This window comes from Limulus polyphemus, unplaced genomic scaffold (assembly GCF_000517525.1).
Source record: "Limulus polyphemus unplaced genomic scaffold, Limulus_polyphemus-2.1.2 Scaffold5479, whole genome shotgun sequence".
Lineage (NCBI taxonomy): Eukaryota > Metazoa > Arthropoda > Merostomata > Xiphosura > Limulidae > Limulus > Limulus polyphemus.
In genome coordinates this window covers 48,293-57,387 of record NW_013671089.1, presented here as the reverse complement: position 1 = coordinate 57,387, position 9,095 = coordinate 48,293, and the positions used below count along the sequence as shown (strand labels likewise).

Below are 9,095 nucleotides of genomic sequence, written 5' to 3'. Positions count from 1 at the left end.
GACATGAACTACCTAGGTAAAGGAGGTGACATGAACTACCTAGGTAAAGGAGGTGACATGAACTACCTAGATACAGGAGGTGACATGAACTACCTAGGTACAGATGGTCAGTCAGTAGAATATGATTAGCTGTGCCCCTGCTTTGTCCACTAGAAAGACGGTTAATTGTCATTTGATAGCTTGGAAAAAAAGACAGTTTATTAATGTGTTGAAAGTGACATGAAAACTGCAATGAAAATGGTCGTCACGGGGATATAAACACAAGACCTAGTTAGAACGGGTTTCTATGGTAACAACACCGGGTCTCGGTTCCGGCCAGATACGCGCATGCTACGCACGTCGATAAGATAAAAATGAGCAACTGACGCCACTTCGACTTATTAATATACTTACCCACCGAGTGTCGAATTTTAATGTTTTCATACGACAAGTATCCAATTGTGTGTGTGTCACGAAGACGCTAAACAAAAGTTTACATTTCTACCCTCCACTTCTGAGGTTCTTTTGTGATATACGAATTTATCATTTTCTTTATTCTCGCTAAGACGTCAGATGGCCGCCATTAAAAACGACGCAAACCTGCTGGCGACCTTGACTTGCCAACAAACATGACTTTCTTGTTATAGCAGCTTAGCGAGGTATAGTACTAATCGAGTTTACTGTAAAAACCAACCATTTACAGGGTAAAGATTTACTGGACACACATACGATGTAATTATTTCAAGTTTATTACACCTACATAGTTGCGAGATCAAATGAAACATTAATTTCAACTTATCTAACACAACTAAAGATTGTTTATTTGTCATAAAACAACATTAGAATTACTGTATATTTAAATATTACATCATTTATCAAGTCCCTTAAGGTTTATCCCGATAAGAATGTATACCTATTAATAAGAACAGTAAATACGTGTATAATAATCTGTCAACTACACCAATCTGTTATATCCGGTACCAGTGAGGCCTTTTCGCCTGATACCACGGCGCTGTTTAGGCCGGCTAAGATATTACATAGTGATGGTTGAGAGAGTAATTGTTTGACGGTTGTTACATTGTAGAGATGGATTAAAAGTGGGTGATGTCTAATTAGGGTAAAGGTTTTAACACTATTATAATAGCATTTTATTCCAACGACGACGGGCTCCACAGATTACCACACCCTAACAACTCTAGTTTCAAACTTACACAAATGGCTATGTGCGCTACTGGTCGGTAGCACCCACCGCATAGTTGTTTACAGTCACTCTTATAACGCACTCCATACTACGAAGCGAGAGTTAGCCACAACAGTGGACCCTCAGATTCACTGTCCGACCCGCTAACCTGTAGACCACGCCTGGCCTACACAACTGAAGAAAAAAAGCTTATACATTGAAATGAATGTCAAGTTTCAACCAAAGACAGAAAATTGAATACGATGGAAAACGCCAGAACAAATGTGATACTTTCAGTAACTGTCGTATACATATTATGAAAGCTTCACTACTGAAAAGCTATTTCAACTGTAACCTGAAATGATGTTGCAAGACCAACTTAAGTTTCAAAAACTCCTTAAAGATCCTACTTCCATTAGCGAAACTAAACTTCAAAGTAGACTTTAGAAGTGTTTCTGAAAATGTCTGCATTCAAACGTCTTGCGACCCCCTAAGATCCTCCTACATACACAATTAAAGCACGATGTAATCATTCACAAGCAAGAATATTACATAATTACGGAGGGAGGGAGGGAGGGCATCACAGACGGCGAGCCTGAAAAAATTCACCAGAAAAACCACATGCGCAAGACAGCATAGTCGTGAATGTGCGCATAACGTAGGTCGCCATCCAGCGAGCACTGTAAGTTAGCTCAAGACCATACCGTCAGCAAGCTAATAACTTTTATGAAATAAAAAAACAAGATGTTTCGATCTTCCATTTCAAAGTATATTTATCTAGACAACCATAAAAAGCAAACTAATATCTCAGATCTATTACGTAATAAACATTCAGGATCTGATTTCTAAAAGTTTAAATACATTTCTAAAATAAAACATTTCCATCAATACCTTCAGAGTATTAGAACTTGGTTTTTAAGAGTATTCAAACTTTGTTTTTCCTGTAGATTACCATATTTTTATTAGATGAAAACCCACTACAGTAATACCATACAAGTTTTAGTGTTAAAAAAAAACATCATTTTAAACTTGAATAAACAACACAGAATGCACAAAGACCGAGTTGAAATATTTCTGCTTTAAGTTTATTTCCAAGTTTTATTTACATGATATAGTAACGTTCTCGTGCATTTTATACGAGACCTCGTGACGAGCTTTTAATCTTGCTGGCTCTTTGCCAGCTCCGCACATCTTCCTAAGCCTTGTCTTTTGAAATAAGTCGATTGTAAACATGAGCTGAACTTCTAACATTAACAAGGGGAGTGTCACAAAACAGTTGACCACCATTTACGCGTAGTTGTGTCATTAAAAAGAAAAAAGTCTCCTACCCTTTGTCCATTAAAATATTTCTCTTCTACTGTACTATTATCTTTTACAGTTTCGCGGAAAATTACTAGTTCTTAACTAATAAAACTACGTTTAACCAAAACTATAAATACGCTAACACCTAACATATATGTCGTCCGTTTCTGACCATCTCAAAGGGTTTACATGTCATCAGATGGTACGCTTTTGTTATATTTGAAACTTGAATAATAATAATAAAGGTTAATTTGCACATTACGCTAATTTGTTCCGCCCGCACAACTAGGCCAAAATCGTGATCCGCCATTACGTCAGGCACAACTGATAAAAAACGTAAGCCTAGATTGCTAGCTTGTGCATGTATATGTATACTTTATAATTTACCAACGGCGCGGGGGTTAAAAACTAGTAAGCAACTGTGGTGCCGATCCACTGCTACCATGGTAACCAAAAGACTCGGGGGGGGGGGGGTGGTCCGACATCTCTTATCGCACGAACTGCATGCCGGGGAAAAATACCACGAGCACAGGGCGCGATTTAAACCGAACATGATTAAGGGTTGTTATAAGAGTAAAAATAGGTTTTACATGATAAGCCTGGGTAGGCTCATGTTTCAGTAACCTAAAGGACGTGCGAAGCCTTGGAAATATGTAACAGGACCCGATACTCAACTGGGAATTAAAAGCACTTTTAAAGGCCTAGCAGGGTGCTGTAAAGTATGGCTTTCATTTGTGAAGATGGGAGAAACCATGAAATTTTTTTTTCTTTAGCTTCTCGTATTATGTTCGTTCCGTATGGGAAGTCCAACGATGTTTCCGTTGTCTTAAATTACAGACGTTTGTAAATAATACCTGTACAGAATGACGAACGTCACCTTTTTCTCTCTAGAACCGAACAATGTTTATTATCTATTTGTTAAAGATAGAAATACAGATATTATGTAGTAAATCAGTAAACCTTGGTATCATGTGCCACAGCTTTACCTGACCAATGAACTTGTAATTTCAATATTTATTATAAAGTAACCAAGTTTATCTACATACTACGTGTTGCAGTACTAATATGATTAACAATGTTAAGAGGGTAGAAAATAACGTGACGATTTGATTACAAAACGATATAAAACAAACCCAAGTAAGAATGATATACAATATGCCAAAGACCAAATTTGGGGTATTATGTCATCAAGACAACTGAATACATGAGAACATCTCTGTATTCACAAAACTAAACAAACTGACCATTTTCATTGTGGAGCGCAGGTTTTATGAAGTAACCATTGTTCAGCGTTCCTCACGTCTAAAGTTGATTTACTAAAAATAAAATAATGCGCGCGTGTGTGTGTGTTTGTTTTCTTATAGCAAAGCCACATGGGGCTATCTGCTGTGTCCACCGAGGGGAATCGAACCCCTGATTTTAACATTGTAAATCTAAAGACTTACTGCTGTCCCACCGAGAGACAACAAAAAAAGGCAGTTCTATTATTACCTATATTTTAATTTGACAATTGTCTTTAACTGCCGAAACCATGGTCATTAAAAAATAAATTTTTTTGTAAAAGGTACAATTGTCTGTCTGATTTTTTCCTCAAATACACATTTTTTTTTAAAATTCTTAATATCCTAACAAAAAACAACTTAAGGGTGATTAGCATCCTGATGTTAAACATGAGAGAAATATTTGAAAAATCTTACTACAAATGAGGTGAAGTTGTCATATACTTATATCATTTTCAAGGTTTGGGAACGAAACAATCCAACTTCAAACAATGTTACAGCAAACTTCATTGAAAAGGTAACGAGTAAGTCTTTATCATATACTCATCATTAAGGGAATAAAAATTCATAGACTCTAAGGACCAACATCACTGAATGGAACAGATGAATTAAATGGTGTCGAGAGAGAGAGAGAGAGAAATAAAGCTGCATACAAAATGATGTTAAGAAACATTCAACGCTTAAAACAATATTATTTTGTTTTCCCTAACCCTTCTAATTACATTGCTACTTGCCTATTAGTGAAAAGCATATGGATGACTTATTTTTAGTCACAATTACAAAATGGTCTGCAAAGCATGATTGGTTTAAGTGAATGAGTTATTACGCCTGAATGAAACTATGAAAGATCTCAAGTTAAATTTTTACACAACACGAGAATATGTGGAAATAAATTAAATAATTGAAAGGTAATTCGTAAAACGTATCTTTATGCTGTCCTGTATAAAATATCAATTAGTAAAAATGATATTTTTATGTATGACATTAACTGTATATTAATTTTCTTTTGTAATAGATAAGTTCTGGAAACAAGATGTATGGGAGATAAATAGGCCTGTCAATTAAATAAAATATACAAAGCTCAGAGTGGACCCAACTTGTGCTTCAGTTAACTGTATTTTCGAAAATAGAAAAATATCTTTGAATAAAAACTGAGAGCATATTTAATAAAAAACTTCTCAGAAACAGACCTGAGCAGAGATGTGTTTAATTAATGTGTAGAAAATACTGTAATACAACTTGAATTAACTTAACTCACATTGTAAATTTCTAAGTATTTAAGAAATTTAGTAGAACTGGTGTGTCACTCCTAAAGTCTTCATCTCTGTCTAAAGCAAAATACAGTAGCTCAGACATCTCAGAAGCACTAAAAAAAATTAAATATATGTGGAAAAGTCTCAGCATGAAAATAACATACATATAATCAAGTAATTATGGAAAACAGTATTCAAATTTTATGGTCTACATTTATTATGCTCTATGCCTTAAATAAACACTTCTTTTGAACTATAAAAATTATATTTTAACACTATTAAGTCGAAATGAATCAATACTTCAATCATTATTTAAAAAAGAAAAAAAATTAAAGACAAAAGTTAATGCTTGTTTTAATTTAAAATACCTTAAAAGTTGTCGTTTACTAATACATCCATTGATATAGTGCCTGTACAAAAACAACGAATTAGTACAGAGTACAGCACAAATAATAGCCAATTCTGTAGTTATTGAGCTTAACTACTAACAAACAAACAAACAAACCTCCAGAGTTGTGTTTATATTGTGTTGTGTGAATATCAGTACTGTAATTTATTGGAAACTACATGTATTGAAACCCCTTTTTTTAGTATTATAAGCCTGCAGACTTGCTGCTATGCCACTTTGGGGGGAGGGGGTGCCACCTCTGAGGGAGCAGTTGGTCTTATACTAATTTTTAAGTTCATTATAAAGCATTCACAAAAAGTCATTTAAAATTTATTAAGTTCTGCTATCATTTCACAAAAAAAGGGGTCAGCGTTTGACAATTTTGTCTATTAAATATTGATGAAGCTGCATTACACTAGGTTTAAACACAAGTTTAACTACATAAACATCAAAACTTTTGACCATCCTATTATATATACACAGACATATTTAACTGTTGTTACTTTTAAAATATAAGTAATATATCTGTTGTGTGGAAAAAAACCCTTATAATCAATTTTTAACTGATGTTCCCACATCAGTGAAAAATATGACCTATTGCAAGAACTGTGGGTATAAAACGCATTCATGACGATAAATAACGTTATCGTCTGAAATGTGGAATAGATGTAGTGAAGAAAGCAATAGAGATTTTAAAAGCTTTACAAACCTGGCAGTCAATCATATTTTTGAGTTTAAATAAATGTAATAAACTTTTAAGGGTTACAATGCACTATTTGAATGCACTCAGGTGATCTTCTGTTTTGGACAAGATCTTAATCAAATTCTCTTTAACTTTTGTTTTTCAGAAGAGAACAATTTGAGATAACTTATCCTTGTATGACAACCTTTACATACTAAATTATTATAAATTTCATTCTAGTAGAAGTCTTCCTCTGAATTCTTTCCAATTCAGTGTTCTTCCTAAGCTTAACATTTCTTCAAAGTTTCAGTTTAAACACTAAATATACAATCAAAACGCATAATAATAATATTAATTTTAGTTTATCTAAGTGGAATTTTGAAGCTTCAAGTTACATTTACGAATTGATGAAGTTAAGTCGACTTTTACTTAGTAGGTTAAAGTCTAGTAATACTAATACTACTACCAGTAACACTAACTCTAAGAATACGAGAGTGAAGCAAATAATATAGAATTAATATGTCAACTACACTTCTGCCATGTTAGTCTTAGTACTGGTATTGCTAGGTTCCTTAAAACTTACATAAATTTTACAAGACTCAGTAATTATTTCTAAAGCATGATATTTGTTCAATTTTAATACTAAGCCTAAATTATAGTTTACTTATAACATTCATACCACTACTAATACTAATATTACTAGTATATTACCTGACGTTGTTAACACTGTACGAAAGTTCAGTGGGAATCAGGTTGAACAAGCTTTTCACATAATTTTTTATCTTCAAACATAAATCACAATAATATCAGCATGTACTTTTTATTTAACTATTGTTAGAATTAACACTAGCGCTTTGTAAATACTAACGTCAGTATTTAAATAGCAAGCTAATTCAGATATTCCTCAGTATGTTTTTTTGACATCAGATACAACATTCAAAACACAGATACTCTTGAACCAATGGCGACCATTCTGACTTTAGAAACTACAGGGTTTACATAAGTAAATACACGGGACTGCATTCAGAAACTGTATATCTCGCAGAACTCTAAATTCTGGAACTTAGAGATAAGTTACTGGAGGTGGAGAATAACAACAAAAAATTCAGGTTCACATCATCCCATGCTATTACTCTCGTATGAATATGACAAGTGGAATCACGTAAAATGACTGACAAGGATAGCCAAAATACCGTACTTAACTGTTTTTGATTGTTCATGTTTGTTGACATTTACGATAATACTTTGAGTTGCGAGAAGTACTAAATGTATCTCTTGTAATATTATTTAAAAGTAATATATTTCGATATAATTACATCTAAGTATAAAATACAGAAATTTAACTACTCGAACGAAATCGTAACTATTCTAACAAATCAGTACAGAGCAATTTTGGCTCTTAGCCAAAACTGTGTGTGGAAAAACGAAGTTTACTTGTACGTCGTATTTAGTTTGTAACACACTAAAACAAAACGCCGCTGCAACCATGGTCGACTAAAAACAATTTATTAAACCTTAACAACAACAAAAATCAAAAACGAAATTTTCACACAATTATAATACAAATTTTATCACTTACTCACGTACAAACAAATAATAAAAAAATAAACTAAATCCATGCCTGGCCAAGGACATGATACAAACGTTAATAAACAATAAAATATAAATATCAAGGTTAATAATTTCAATATATATAGAGGGATTATAGAAAAAGAGCCATAATAAGAAAAACAATATTCCAAAATTAAATCACTTCAGGATAAATATTGAACATCAATAACTCGTTCTCACTATGTCTCATGAACTACTCGTTTAAGATCAAAGAAAGGTTTTTATTTATTGTTTAGACCACGAAGTTACATATCATGTGACAAGCTAATATACATAAAATTTCACAACATTAATATCTGTACGTCACCGCTAGGGGAAGCATGTGTTAGTTTCATAATATAATTATTCTAATTCAACGTGCTCAAGCTAGAAAGTGAGTTAGTGCTTTAATACAAGTAAAAATTCATAGTTGAACTAAACATAGAAGAAATGATAAATGAACGGTAAACAAAACAAAAGTATAATTCACTATCTTACAAGTTACACTATTCACAAGTTACATACTTATAATTCAGTTTTATTTTCAAACATAAAACAAGGAATCCGTTTATCAAAAGCTTGTTGTATTTTCTGATATTTTAATTATCAACAAGGCGGAGACAATGAAGTTAACCCAGTTCACTAAGCTAATCAGACGTGACTTATATAAACTCCTTGTTTTACAAAAATACTGACCTGAGTTGGCGAAATCATATATTATCAAAGCTAATTATATTACCAATTTCATTTTTACCAACTAGATGTCACTACCAACTAACGCATCATTTTGTGACATTATCATTATTTTGTAATATTTAAACCTTAGTGTGTTTCATCTACTCAATATTTGATATATATGATGATTTCTTACTCCTTTCCAACTTTATTTTATTTCTTTAACTGGGTGTAGAAATGATTTATATCATGCAAAAAAGTATTATGGTAAACAGTTAAACAAAATCAATAATTTTAAAACATTAACAATGTTAGACACATAGTTAATTGTTATTGAATAAAGTTGTTTAAACATTTGTTTAACAACAAGTAAAATATTGGAATGGTCTATTCTTTCATTGGGGGGTTTCATTTCGATTAATTGCTATGATTTATTTATATGGTATTTTTTCCTATTTGGAAAGGAGAAAAGGTGACAAATTTGTTAAAACTTATAAAATCATAAAAAGGCACGAAAAAAAAAAAAGCAGCGCATCCTCTAATTCTGTAAATAAATTTATAATAGCATTTTTATTATGGAACAGCAGGTCTGTACACTATTAGTAGTGCTAGCAGTACGTTTGCAAACGGGGTGAACTAGAAGGGGGCGCCGTCAAACATCCGAGCTGCTGTGCGACAGAAAACGTTTATGACGTCTGCCCAAACAGTCACAGATCTGTACGGTAAAGCATATAAAGATGTGTGGGCAATCAGTAAAAGAAAGACA

The 9,095-nt window shown here is 32.9% G+C and overlaps 1 protein-coding gene across 1 annotated transcript in view; it reads right to left on the bottom strand.

Moving 5' to 3' along the window:
* LOC106472635 (histone-lysine N-methyltransferase 2E-like) overlaps positions 1-7,242 on the bottom strand; it is a gene marked incomplete at its 3' end in the record, with an annotated part of 23,742 nt that extends 16,500 nt beyond the window's left edge. The window contains exons 1-2 of the mRNA XM_013933290.2: positions 6,776-7,242; positions 5,000-5,107 (exon numbers count right to left, since the gene is read on the bottom strand). The remainder of the gene's footprint in view (positions 1-4,999; positions 5,108-6,775) is intronic.
* Positions 7,243-9,095: the final 1,853 nt, after the last annotated feature.